Consider the following 14,740-nt stretch of genomic DNA (forward strand, 5'->3'; position numbering starts at 1 on the left):
AGATGCACACACACATACACACACACACAGAGAAAGACAGATGCACACACACATACACACACACACAGGCTATAAGACATACTTAATTGTAGGTTTTTTACCTACAACCTGTGATATATGGGGACTAAGCCTCATGTAGTTTTAGGAAAGGCCACATGGTAACTACAGGAAGGCTTCCTAAGTCCTAAAGGCTCTCTTAATCAGAGAAAGGCATTAAGACTTCACTCCCACTGGTGAATTCTATCTTACAAATTAACAAATTGAGCTCCAGTGCTCCAACTGTTGAAGGTTAGACCTACATACTAACAGCTCTGCATTCCCCTTACAGTGACAAACAGGCAATCCTGGCAAGTGAGACAAAGCCCTAGGCACATTCCTATGTCTAGTGACTGATTCCAGAAAATTCTTGACTACCTGACTCCAGCTGAATCCTGTAGCTGACCTTTCACAGAAGGCTTAGTCAGGGCCCACACTGATAACAGCATTGGCCTGGGACTTGTTTTTCAAAGTTCACCTTCACCTGTTCTCACACCACTGCCCGGAGAACAAGAGCCTTCACCCATGGGCTTACAAAGCAAGCAAAATGGCTTAGACTGATTCTCAGCAACGGCACGTGACCATCATATGACAATCAAAATGGCATAGGCTGAGTCTCAACAATAGCATGTGACCACCACGTGACAAAAGTAGTAGCTAGTAAAATCAGATATCACACCCCCAGATGTTTAAGTCATTATAGCCTTGCCACAGGTTTACCCGGGAAGTTTTTATTTTACTTTTGGGCAGGGATAGAGATCAAACTTGAGGTCTCCCACATTCTAGCAAGTATTCTACTGAGCTATACACCCAACCCTATAAATACACTCTAATTGACAAACAATTGCACTTATGAGCACAATGAGATACATAAGAGATAATATAATATAATAGTATATTATATATATTATATTAGATACATTACCACATATAATATCATATATTACATATAATATATACTATTATATATTCTAGGAGAACCCACTGTACCAATCTCTCTTCACAGTCTGAGCACTATGTGTGTCTATGTTCACATGTGTGGGCAGGTATCCAGACATGTACCTGCATGTGCATGTAGAAACCAGGTCACTATCAGGTATCTTTCAGTCAGTCACACTCCTGCTTATTTTTTTTTTTGAGGCAGAGTATCTTCCTGAACCTCAAGTATGTATGCAGATTCTGCCCAGCCAGCGCCTTGGATCCACTAATTCCTCCCCACCTCCAACTTAACTGCTGTGATTATAAGCCTGAGGCATCAAGGTGGGATGCTTCTGTCAGGGTTGGAATAGTACTTGCTCAACAAGCATGATGACCTGAGTTCCACCCCCAGAAACCACGTAAAGAAAAAGAACAAGAGGAGGAGGAGAAGGAAGAGGAGGAGGAAGCTAGACAGAGACACACATTTGTAATCTAAGCACTGAAAAGAAAGAAACAAGCAGAACTCTGGGGCTCCTCTGGGGCTCCTTAGACAGCTAGCCTAGCCAAATCTCACCTAGCCTTATCACCAAGCACTAGGTCAATAACAAACTATATCTCAAAATTTTAAGTGTAGCTAGGCAGTGGTGATATACACCTTTAATCTCAGCACTCTGGAATCAGATGCAGCAGAATCATTTTGAGTTCTGAGTTCAAAGCCAGCCTGGTCTACAGAATGAGTTCTAGGGCAGCCAGAGCTATGCAGAAAAACTCTTGTCTCAAAAAAGACCAAACCAACAACAAAAAATTTAAATGTAATGTTTCTAAGGAATGACACTCAAGATTGTCCTTTGGCAACCTGGGCAAAACTGCTAAGACCCATGTCAGGCATCACTGACATTAGTCACCCAAGCACAGGGTTACAGGTAGGAAGCAGAGCTTAATGCAGGGCAGCTCACAAAGTTCTGTCAGAGACCACGACTGGAATTTAAGCACAGGACTTGACAGACACAGAGGTTCTTGGGGAAAGACTACAGTAGTTCCAGATTGGATGTGGGTTTCTCTGTGTAGCCCTAGCTGTCCTGGAACTCACTCTGTAGACCACCAGGCTGGCCTAGAACTCAGAAATCCGCCACCTGCCTCTGCCTCCCAAGTGCTGGGATTAAAGGGATTAAAGGCGTGTGCCACCGCTGCCCTGCTGAATGTGGGCTTCTTAAGGAAGAGTGGTACTTCCTTGTCTTTACAGGGGCCATAGGCAAGATTTTGGTGGCATATAAAGTAACATCAAACGGTTCACTGTTTACAAATGACATCAGAAAAACCCTAGGTCACCAGGATAGCAGGGGAAGCTACGATGTTCACAGTGTAAACAAAACACTGTGACTGGTCCAGAAAGTTTCCAAGGAGTGAGGCCACACCCTAGTTCAGAAAGGAGTGAGACTACTCTCCGGCCCACCCACATTTCTTACCCCTAGGTGGGACCCTGTAGTCTATCACTGGCCCCACCCTTGGTGAGCAGGGTTTCTGTTCACCTCTCCCCAGACTAAATAATTCAACAGCAGTGAATACCGTTCTCAACAGTTTTTCCTAGAGCTCAGTCATGGACCTTGGCACCAGAACATACTCCAACAGGCTGGACTGCAGCTCAGTAGAAGAGTATTTGTCTTTCATGGACCCCCATCCCTAGCATAGCAAAATAAATATTTTTTAAAGGAAGAAGATTTTTTAAAACACACACTAGTTCAAGAAATAAATACACTACTTCAGAAACAAACTCAGCTAATAGTCTTGCTTCTTTCTTTTGGGCAAAGTGAGATGAAGTCTTGAGTCCCAGATATAAAGCATCTTCATCCCTCCTCCCCCTCCTATCACCAGACCACCCCTGCCTCAACGTTCTTATCATCTCTGGAATTCAGTCCCACCCTCTATTTCTCCATACTTTATTAGCCACTTATCTACCAGATGTTTCCAGGAACAAATAGACAAATGCAATGTTTCCCAGCTCAATTCTCACCAGACCAAACAAAAACAAAAGCAAACAAAACCCCAGAAACCCCAGATGCCAGGTTTTCTGCTTACCCTCAATGTGTACCTGGTTCCTTATGAACAGCTGTCATAACTGGCCTCCCAGCACAGAGAATGGTGTATAGCTGCTGGAAAAGAACCTTCCTACAGGCTTTTAGACTCAGGTCTGCAGACTCTTCCATCCCAGCTCTTTCTGATTGCCAGCTTCTCCAATCCATTTGGTTGTTTCACAAACAAATCAGCTCCAGAGGGGAATTACCTTCTCTCCCCAACCTCATCTTGCCCTTCCACCTACTTCCATCCCCACCCCAGTGCTTCCAGCACCATAAATGCTTTCCCTATCCCACCCCACTCAGATGTCCACACCACAAACCTCTGAGTCATATTGCTACTCCTCTGTCAAAAGTATTAGTTAATCATCACTCTATTTCTGATTTCAACCACAAACCAAGTCTCATTCTCTCGGCTATTATAGTTCATCCATCACACTATCCTTGGGCAACTGTAGGGGCACTGTTTGCTAACACCCACTCTCCTCTCCTGGGTGGCTGCACATGACTGCACAGGCTGAGCCACGTGTCTGGATGAGGAACTGAAGCTCTTGGTGCTGCACTCTCTGGGGGTAAAAACAATCTTCTCACACTGGTGCCCCACAAGGGTACCAGCAGTACCCACTCCATAAACAGTGCTCTGCACAGCTGTAGTAGGACCATTAGAAAACCCCATAGCCCTGGAGTGGGTGTCACCACTGCCATCATATTCAAGATCCTACAAATGACATAAAGGCTTCATCCCACCCATTTTCCTCTTGAGCCCAACACCCTTCTCCTTGAAACCCATCCCATCTGGTTGCTTCCTGTTCACTTTTTGGGTATGTTAAATATCAAACACAACTTACAGTGAAAGAGACCTTCCAGGTCTCCCCTAAACCATGCAAGGGGCCCTTGCTCAACAAACAACACCCTGTGATTTTCAACAAACACCACTTAAGATTAGGATAACCTATGCGACTGGGTGCTTGTCTGCCTGTCTCTAGCCAACAGACTCAAGGAGGCAATGAACAAATGCAGAAACATTCACCCTGTCATGTTTGTAGCTGGAGACCTGGAGCCAACAATACCTATCTCAGTAAACTGGTCAGTGAACCCCTGACTGAACAAGCAATGAAGGTACCCAGAACCCCAAGGAACGAAGGCTACTACACCAACAAAAGGAAATCCGAATCATGGGAGGATTTCTTAGGAATTTCCAAATTGGATGGAAAATTACAGATCAATGACTCAGAAACTCCAAGAGGGGCTGGGGGCAAAGTCCAGAGTAGGGGTGTCTGCCTAAATGGAGCAAAGCCCTGGGTTTGATCCCTACCTGTCACAGAGAAAAACCAAAAACAAGAGATTCCAGTGTTTGGTGGTAGCACCATTGCATTTGGGGACTTGCTTTCGAGAGTCACCATCCTCCATTTAGCTATGGACAAAGAGCTTTAATGGAGCCAACTTCTCTTGATACACAATCTGCACATCACATGGGGCCCCTTAAACACTCTGTTGCCATCAGCTTAAGTTTTTTACATTATAAACAAACAGTCTCCCAAATTATGTATCTAGTCCTGAGTTCTACAAATTGCTTTCTGAAGGGGCCAACTCCAACCAATTCCTGGATAAGAACCCACCTTTCATAGCCTGGGCTATGTTTTCACCCCCCTGAGCTTATTCATCTAAGGCTTAAAACGGAGTCAAGTCACAATTTCTTCCCCTATCAGTTACTGCATGTATTTTGTTTTGTTTTGTTTTATTGTTTTGTTTTTTTGAGACAGGGTTTCTCTGTGTAGCCCTGGCTGTCCTGGAACTCACTCCAGGACCAGGCTGGCCTCGAACTCAGAAATCCGCCTGCCTCTGCCTCCCAAGTGCTGGGATCAAAGGCATGCGCCACCACTGCCTGGCTACTAAATGTATTTTAAGGTGTTCTTTTTCATTAACTTTTGGGTTCTCAGACTACAGAGATGCCCAGCAGAATGCTGTTGGCTAAAGGCTGATTCTCTTCTACCACGTGGGACCCTGGGATTACAGTTAGGCAGTCAGCCCTGGCAACAGGCATCTCTTCCTGCTGAGCCATCACAATGGCTTTATTCACACTGAGTCTCAGTTGATTCAGTTTGTTTGTTGAAGGAGGGTCTCTAGGTAGCCCAGGGGAACCTTGAACCTTTAAGCCTTCTATCCCAGCCTCTTGAGAGCTAGGGTTAAAGGTGTGCACTGAGTATTCTTGTTTACTTTTCTTTGGGGCTGATACTTCAGATGGTCCACTTTCTCTACTCCACATGCACGGCCAGTCAATACTTCTCTAACTTCAAAAAGCTGAAACATTTGAGTATGCAAAAAAAAAAAAAAAAAAAATCAAAAGTAATTTACTACTCCTTTTTTAAAGATTTATTTATTTATTTATTTATTTATTTATTTATTTATTTTGGTACATATGTTCTTATGTCTGTGTGTGTATAACTTATGTGTTTGTACATACAGTTAACAAAAGAAGCCTGAAGAGGGCATAGGACCTTTTGAAGCTGGACTTACAGTCACTTGTGAGCCATCCAACATGGGTTCAGGAAACTGAATTCTGATTCTCTGCAAGAGCAGCAGCTGTTCTTTTAACCACGGAGGCATCTCTCAATCCCCTAGTATTTCTTCTCCAGCTTTAAGTTTCTAATGCTAGACTCTTATCAAGTTTTACAATGGCATTAAATGAAATTTCTGTGGTGGTAAAACTTGGCAGGGTACAGAAGCTATTTACAGGGAATAATAACTCTCTGCTCTTTGTAATAAAACAATGGCTTATATTTTAATTTACTGATAGCTTCTCCGCTCATTGATAGGAAATACTTAGCCAATAGTTCATTGAGACTTAGAGCATTTCATATGTAGACCAACCTCCACCCTCAGAGGCCTACTTTGCTCCACAGGGAAATTCTGGGCAACGTTTGGAGCCATATGAGTTTATTGTCACTAGAATAGGGGAGGGGCTTGGAACACCCAGTGGGTACAGGAATCCTGGTAAAAGTCCTATAAAGTACACAACAATCTCCCATCACACACACACACACACACAAAAAAAAAAAACCCATCTGGCTAAGGGCTAGGTCTACAGCTTGATGTGTACGGTACTTGCTTGACAGGAACAAAGCTCGGGGTTTGGTCCCTAATACCATATAAGGGAGTTGATGGTGCTCACCTACAATCCCAGCTCCTAAGAAGTGGGTACAGACAGATTATAAGTTCAAAGTCATTCTCAGTGAGTTGAAGGGCACATAGTCTCCATCCCAAAATGAAATCTGTTTGGCCAAAAAATGTCAGCAGTGCTATAAACACATGTGATATTTGTCTCCAAAGGAAACCTGACAGTATCAAACCACACCTCCATCATCAAAGCTACGAATATAGCCCCCACAAGAATATACTACACCTGCTTTACAACAGCTACCTGGGAACAAACACCCTTTTCAGCAGGGTGGGGTATTTGACATCCTGACCCAGAACTGTAAATGTACTGCTCATTTATTAATATGAATGCTAAAAATAGTCTCAGGGATCCTTATCTGTCCATATACAAGGCTATATTACTCAGCGCAGCTGAAATACTACACACTCCATTGCAAACAGCACTTGAGCCAGACATGCTACATCTGCCTGAAATCCCAGCACTCAGGAAGCCGATCCAGACTTCGAGGCCAGCCCGAGCTATACAATGAGAACCTGTCTCCAACCAACTAATAAAAAACTGCATCTGACATTCAGGAAAGACTTTCCAACAGTCCTAATTTTTTTTCCTACCTCCTAATTTCCTAATTGGCCATTTCTAAGAAAGCTAGGTTTCCCACCCTTTAAAGCCTGAAAGAGAAAGGAAGGTGGGAGGAAGGAAAAAGGAAAGCAGAGATACCTGTAGTTTTCCATCTTTCCAGAACTGAAACCTACTTCCAATCCTCCTGCAGAGGGGCCCCTGTCTACTAACAGATAATTTACTCTGATCTAAAAAAACAAAAACAAAACAAAACAAAACAAAACAAAACAAAAAACCAAAAACCACTACCACCACCATCAACAACAACAACAAAAACAACAAAAAACCCATTTACCCCTCCTCTTCCTTTCCAGAAGACAAACCTGCCTTTCAGAGCAGCTCTAAATAGGGGCAGCAGGCCAGAGGAAGAAACCATATTGCTTCCCCCACCACCACTCACCAAATTCAGGTCACAGCCCCACCCACCCTCCTTCTCGAGTCAATGCACCAGTGCTCTCTCTGAACACTACCTCCTACCAGTTTGCCTCTAGCTCCATTATTTGTAACAAAGCAGTTCTCTTCTGCAGTAAAAAGGGAAGATAAAGAGTACACTCCAATCTGACACTTAGTTTGTGCAGAGTAAAGCTCGGATCCTCCACAGTTGCTCCGGGAAGGGGGTTGCATTTTTTATTCTGCACTGAAAGAACTGAGACTGGGAGCAGCCATGAGCATGAGATGGACTTCTCACTCTTGAGGTGTGGTGATGCTCATCTTTACCATGCGGTAGACAGAAGCAGGAGGATCTCTTTGAGTTCGAAGCCACACGAAAGAGAGAAGGGAAGGAAGGAAGGAAGGAAGGAAGGAAGGAAGGAAGGAAGGAAGGAAGGAAGGAAGGAAAGGAGGAAAGAAGGAAAGAAGGAAAGAAGGAAGAAACGGAGGGAGGGGGAGAAAAAGAAAAAAAAGAAAAACTAATAACCCAAGAAAAAGCAAAAACTAAAGAAGTAACGTGTCTAAGAAGAATTACCCATTTTTGTAACAGACCTGCAGCCCAAGGCAAGAGGAAGAGCGGCTACTGCTTGGACTCCAGACTGGTCAGTCTGTTTGCAATCACCCTAAGGCAGTCAGTCATTCTTTGTCCCAGCGTAGGCTTCTCGGTCTGTGCTCTAACAGGGAGTCATAAACATCTCTACTCTGGGCTATGGCCTTACGAAGTTTAAGTCTTTGGCGTCCAAGACAAGGCTGTAGCCGTTCGTCTCTACTTTCCATGCCTGCAACCAACCCCGCTTTCTAAGCCCTCACTCGTTGCACCAGTCCGGGAAAGAGTGGTCAGAAAGTGACTTCTAGATGCCACGTGTAGCCGCGTCCCACCAAGGGACCGGAAGGAGAGTGGGAAGAGGACTCCTGCTCCATCCTAGCCCGGGGTGCCCGAAGCAAGCGCCTTCTCTCCCTACTCCAGCTCCACTTCCTCCTCGGCGCAGCCCGTCCCGCCCGTTAGATCCGGCTCGGTGCTGTCCAACTCTGCCCGGCTACCCTACCGCTGGCCCGGCCTAGGTTACCTGGAGCCTGTGCCTGCAGGGCGCACGAAACACCGCTGGATCAGCTCGCCAAGCGGATCCTGGCGCGCTCAGCCTTCTGCGCTCCAGACCTCCGGGCCAGCGCCACGCCCTAGGACCCACCCTCGAGACCACGCCCCCAGGCCCACCCTTGAGACCACGCCCCTGGTCGGTCCCACTTCGCCCACCTGCCGCCCCGGCTCGGCTCGAAGTGAGGGCGCCCTCTGGGCGCTGCAGTGGTCCCGGAAGAAAGCTAGGATCCAAACTTCCTCTTTTTTCCTAAGAATTCTTGGTTCTCTGGGCCAAGGACAAGGTACCTACCTGAATGAGGTCTTTTAAGAACTTTTATGTCTTCTTTCTCTGAGGCAGGAAATGTGCCAACTGTTGTCATATCTTATCTTAAAAATAAGTAAAAAGGTCAAATGCCCACTTGTTTATACTGCATAAACTTTAGAGATGCCCATGCCTTATCATTTTCTAGATAAACCTTGCATCTCATTTTATGTCACCAGAATGTCAGAATTTATTGAATAACCAATATACTCACAGGCAATGTCAGTTGTTTTGGAGACAGCTTGCCAAGTAATCCTGATTTTACTTGAAAGCTGGTTCCTCTTTCGCACTTTAATTCGTAGTACTAACTCACTTTACACACGTTATGCTTTACACAGTGAATAATAATGCACAAATATACAGATTACAGAAATTAAAAGTTTGCGAGCATGTGTGCCTCAAGTGAGCATGGCTCCGTGTCCCTCAAGGATAGAAGTCATTGTTCATGAGAGTGTGGAAAGCAAGGCTTAACTGTCTTGGAAGCACCCATCTGTGTAGTTCACCGGCTTGGCCTGTAGATCTGAAGCGGTTGCCCTGAGGACTGCCTGCGACAGTGTAACCACCGAACAGAAGACCTCAGTGCCTGCTGGGTGGGACAATAGCACTCCAATTCATGTCAACTCCAGCCCCGTGTGTCCTTTCTGCTAAGCTTGGGCCCTTCCTCTTCTATTCTGGGGATTGACTCTTGGAAGATTGCTTTGCTTGTCTTGTCCCTGCTCCCTGCCCCTCCCCCCTCCCTCGAGACTTCCAGGGGAAAGCGACATCAGCCTGCAGAAACAATGACCTGGGAGTTAATGATTCTTTCCCAGAACCTTGTCCCTTTCTCTAAGAGATTTCCTCTCCAGTGGCAGTCTTACAATCTCTTGCTCTAACTTTATGCAGAAAAGTAATGCAATAACACATTTTTAAAGTTTAATTCCATTATTATTTGACGTGTATAGCTGTGTTCTGTGTATGTATGTTCATCACATGCATACAGTGCTCTCAAACTGGAGTTACAGATGGCTGTGAGTCTCCCTGCAGTGGTAAAAATTGAACTGGAATCATCTGGAAGATCAGCCACACTTCCAGCTCCTTCTATAGTGGATTATGTGTTGGGTCTAGAACATAGAAAGGACATGAGCCCTTTCTAATGTGAGGTTTATAATTCATTTTGTCATGGAAACAAAAGTATGACAAATATATTCTACAAAGTGCACTTAGTTGGCGTTCTGTTCCAACTAGATAAAAAGTGTGATTTACTTTCTCTATCCCTAACTGACTTTTCTCTTTACTAGGGAACACATTATTATAAGTATAAATGCACATACTGTGAAACCTCCTAGTGCCTATGGAACATCAGGATGTGGCATCTGAAAGTCAACCTGTCATTTGTTTTCATGAGAATGAGCTGTCTCACCTATCCTCTCTGGACTGATCTGCCCTGCAGAGGTTTATCCTATGTAGTTTAAATGTGTTTTGAACCGTCAGTGTCAATAAGAAACACACACACACACACACACACACACACCTTCCTTTTCCTTTGTGTTGTTTTCTGTTTGTTTGGTTTCCGTTTGGGTACTGTAATGGAAACCAGGGACTCCGGTGTGCTAAGCAAATGCTTTGATTAATTGAGTCAGCCACTAACCTTCTAACTTTAATGTGCATTGTCAGCTTTTAGACTAAGTCGGATATAAGGCTGGAGAGTACTTGCTCCTCTTGCAGAGGATTCGGGTTTGGTTTCTAGCAACCACATGGCAGCTCATAATCACTTGAAACTCCAGTTTCAGAGGATCTAATACCCTCTTCTAGCTTCCATGGGTACCTGAAAACATGCAGGCAAATTCTCATACATATAAAATTAAAAAATAAATAAAACATCAGAGAAAGAGTAAGTCGTATTTTCCAATTGAAGTCAGTATACCACACATGCAATCATTTGCCTTTAAAGGCTGCTATAGTTCATATGCATCAGGCTATACTATGTTTCTGATTGAGTATTGAGTTGTGTGAATCGATCGGGATCTGGTCAGAAAACAAATGTCAAAGCAGTTGTTTTCCCAGAGACTTTAAGGAACGATATGGAGAGATGGAAAGGACCTGGGAAACATTGCCAAGGCAGAGGGACTTAACTGCAGGAAGCACCTGCCACTCAGCCAGGGAGAGGGAAACCCGGCGTACCCGGCGCTACTGGAATTCAGACCCTCGAGGTGGGAGTGGTCCGCCCTCGAACCTAGTTTCTGAAGGTCAGCCCTGGGGCTGGATACAGAAGGTGGATTAAATCCCAGAGATCAAAACCAGCCGCTGCAGCCATCAAGACACACAACCTGCTAACACCATAAGGAAGAGCAAGCAAATATGGATTACTTAACTTCTTGCTCCTCCAACCTTCCAGCTCCTCCGGCGCCCCCTACTGGCAAAACCTTCCAGAAAAACGTGGTGCCCAACCCCAGGACACAGTGTAGGAAGGGTGAGCTTCCAGACTATTTTAATAAGTATCACAAACCAACTCACTATTACAAACTCCAGCTCTCCTAATATTGGTGTAGAGGATGTCTAATAGGCACAACTGTTATACTACATACAACATACTGGTACACTAGTAGTGATATATTTGTAAGTGATTGAAACTATATATATGTATATATATATACATATACGTATATGTATACGTATATATATATATACATATACGTATATATATATACGTATATGTATATATATACATATACATTATTTATTTTATATGTAAGATTGCTATGACTATAGTCTCTGTACCATATGAGTGCCCAGTGTCCACAAAGGCCAGAAGAGGACATCAGATCCCCAGGGCTTGGAGTTACAGACAGTTGTGAGCATCCTTGTGGGTGCTTGAAATCAAATATAGAGGTCCTCTGGTGTGTGATAGACTTTTCCTGAAGAGATGCCTCACACATGACTACTCACTCCAGATAGGGAGCCCATTATAGACCAAAGTATGGATGCAACCAAAGTCCAACTTGGTGAACCGTAAGTTTTATTGGGGTGTCTTGCAGGAGCAGAAATGACTCAAAGATAATTGCATTACCAAAGCCCACCCCAATACAGGTGACAGCCTACAAAAGCTGGGGCCCTGGAGCACACCGCACACCCTGCAGGCAGCTCAACAGGATGGAGAACGACCTTTCAAGGTACCTCAGATGGTCTAAAGCTCTTCCGGGCAGCTGGTCTGGTCTCAAGAGTCGTGGCAGCTCTACTTCCTTTGAGAGGAGCGCTCAGCTTTTATTGCTTTCCATGGCAGGGAGAGACGCCTAGTGAATCTGGTCAGTCTGAAGGACTTCCTGAAGAAAATCTGAGTCGTTTACTTTCCTGCGTAAGGACCTTCCCTGCATGATGGAATGTTTCCGTCTCAGAGGAAACGACTATTGTGCAACACCTTGGGGAGCAGTCAGTTGGTGGGTGCTCTTAACCGATGAACCATTTCCCGGCCCCCAGTAATACCTTTTGTAAATATCATCAGAAAACTGTAGTATATATAATACACTCACCAGTGAGCTATGTCAGAGACACAGCTGTGTTTGCCTTGTTTTCTCCATGTCATAGTGTATTAAAAGGATATAAATCCAAAACCCTAAGTCCATTTCATTGGCTTTAATTCTCTATTTCTTCCTGACTTTACATGGTATCCACAGCCATAGGCGATCATAACTTCTTTTACTTCAAACTTAATTACTAATATGACTGAAGTCGTGGGTGGGGAGATGTGTCTCCTCTGCACTCCATCTCTAACTTCTGATCCAGAAGAATTCACAGCAGGATGCAAGCAGGGCAAGCCAGTAATTGAGGCTTATTTCGGCAGGCAAGAAAGCAAGTGCACCCACTTCCAGAGTGAAGGGCGGATGTAACCGAGTGCAGTAGCGTAGAGGCTGCCTGGCATCTGGATTTGTGATTCCTGGTCAACCATTTCTCCTCCTCTTGCCTACCCTTGGGGCAGCTTGGCAGTGGTTTCCTTCCAGAGAGAAACAAAAGCCTTCTTAAACGCTACCCATATCCATAATTCAAGTCTGTTTTAATTATATGCCCTCAGATGCAAGAACGTGTTTAAATGTATTGAGAAATATTAGACGAAAGGGTAGCAGTGCCTTGCAGACTACTTCTTGAGGCTGGGGATTGGGGGTGAGGTTCCCTGGTGGCCTGAACCTACCAAGACCAAACCAACTTCATTTCCCCCACCACCGCTTCCCCCCAACCCCCGCCCAAGAGCCGGGTCCTTCCTCTTTTTGGGTCAGTTTGACTAGCTCACAGCCAGCTGCAAGCCCTCTCATATTTACCTTCCTAAATGTTCCTCCGCTTTGCCATTGTAACTGTAACAGTTCCTTTTAAAACCTAACCTTTGTTTTACAGTTTATTTTTACACGCTCGCACATTACGCATCACAAAGTTGTGCGCGGCTAAGCCATCAGCCAGGCTGTTGTTTGAAAGCAAAGGCAAAGAGCTGGTAGAGACGCAAGGAAAATTTTTCTGCAGAGGATCATTTAAGTTTTGCAAACCAGGTCACAGGCACTGGGTTGTCAAGTGCCGGCAGATCTGGTGGCAGAAGCTTTTGTGTGCCAGCCTGGGTCGGTCACGCAGGGGAAACCAGGTTTTAACTAGAGTCCACCGATGAACAGAGGTCCTTTGCTGTGGCAGTTTTCCTAGATAAAGCTTACGAGTGCCCAAGTGATGTCAGTCAGTATGCTTGCTGTGTCTCAGTCCTAAGGCCCTCCCTTGACCATCTCGGGTGAGGGATACATCTGGTGTGATTGAGAAGCCTGTCTGTCTGAAGCTTCTGATATGAATCGACATATTCCTTGTGAGTAATTATTTATCGGCACAGATAAATTATTTAACAGATTTCGGCTCCTGGTGTGCTGGCAGATGGCAGCTGGGTGCTTGTATTAACAAGACGCAGTCATTCTACCTTGGCATTTATAATCACAATGGAATGACTTAGGTCAAAACTGTTCTGTGTAAAAGAAAGTAACTCAAGGCTTGGCACTCTCTGACAGCCACTACTCTGGAGCATTCTGTTGCTTCCCCAGGGTGTTCTCCTCTGGAGCAATGTGGAACCTGATCCATCCCTGCCCTCCTGGAAGGTGGTGAAGATTTAAAAAAAAAAAAAAAATCACCTCTTGCAGAGATTTACTGGTCCTCAAGTGACTTAGGTAAGGCCTATAGGCAACCTGTTTGCTTACGGATGAGGCCCCACACAGACCTTAAGTTCCCATTCTTATCTCACAAACGATGAACTCACTCCTAATATCCCTACCTACTGAACTAGTCAAAGTGCATTAGTCTGAACTCTCTTCCAAGCCTTTGGCTGTATCATCCACCCTCAACCTAAGGAAGTATTGGAATGCAGTAGAAAGCTGTAAGAGTCCCTGACAGAGCCTCTTACAGCTCTCCAGGAAGAAAATCTCTTCTTAGTCTCTGTTCAGTCTTACCTCCTGTTCAAGCTAGTCCCTGGGTGTCCTTTCTAGCTTTGTTTATGGCTCTGAGATCAAAGAGACAGTGAAGAAAGAAAGGAGAAAGAGGTTTGTTTTTTTGGTTTTGGTTTATTTGGGGGGGGGGGGTGAGTGGGTTCAAGACAGGGTTTCTCTGTATAGCCCCGACTGTCCTGGAACTCACTCTGTAGACCAGGCTGGCCTCCAACTCAGAAATCCGCCCGCCTCTGCTTCCCAAGTGCTGGGATTAAAGACATGCCCATCAGTTCTTAGGACTGTCTGCTTGTTTTTGACAGGGCTTCTCTGTGTAGACCTAGTTGTTCTCAAACTCTATTTGTAGATCAGACTGTCCTTTGAACTCAGAGAGAAATCTGCCAGCTTCTGCCTCCCAAATGCTAGGATTAGAGGTGTGAGCTGCCGCCTCTGGGTTAAGATTTTTTAAACTTTTTCTTAAAAACTGTTTCCTACCCAGTCTCACCACATACTCCAGATCTTACAGTTGAAGTGCTTCCCCCCGCCCCAATCCCATTAGACAAGCAAACAGCTCCCTTATCTTGTCTTAACTGCCTCACATTCTCTGATCTGTCTTTCTTTATTCTTATCCCCTCCATGCCTCTGCCCCCTCCCCCAAGCTTCCTAAACCACAGCCCTGATCACAAGATCAGGATC

The 14,740-nt window shown here is 44.9% G+C and overlaps 1 protein-coding gene across 4 annotated transcripts in view; it reads right to left on the minus strand.

The window, feature by feature from the left end:
• The window catches only part of Gcnt1 (glucosaminyl (N-acetyl) transferase 1), a 34,474-nt gene extending 26,065 nt beyond the window's left edge, over positions 1–8,409 (minus strand). Inside the window, exon 1 of one of the 4 annotated variants that reach the window (XM_031389872.1) lies at positions 8,301–8,409. The gene's annotated coding sequence lies outside the window, so the exon portion shown is untranslated. Of the gene's footprint in view, positions 1–3,030; positions 4,038–8,300 lie in introns of those variants that run through there. The other 3 variants (XM_031389874.1, XM_031389873.1, XM_031389875.1) reach the window with 3 other exon arrangements.
• Positions 8,410–14,740: the final 6,331 nt, after the last annotated feature.

The sequence above is a fragment of the Mastomys coucha genome, unplaced genomic scaffold (assembly GCF_008632895.1).
Source record: "Mastomys coucha isolate ucsf_1 unplaced genomic scaffold, UCSF_Mcou_1 pScaffold21, whole genome shotgun sequence".
Classification (NCBI taxonomy): Eukaryota; Metazoa; Chordata; class Mammalia; order Rodentia; family Muridae; genus Mastomys; species Mastomys coucha.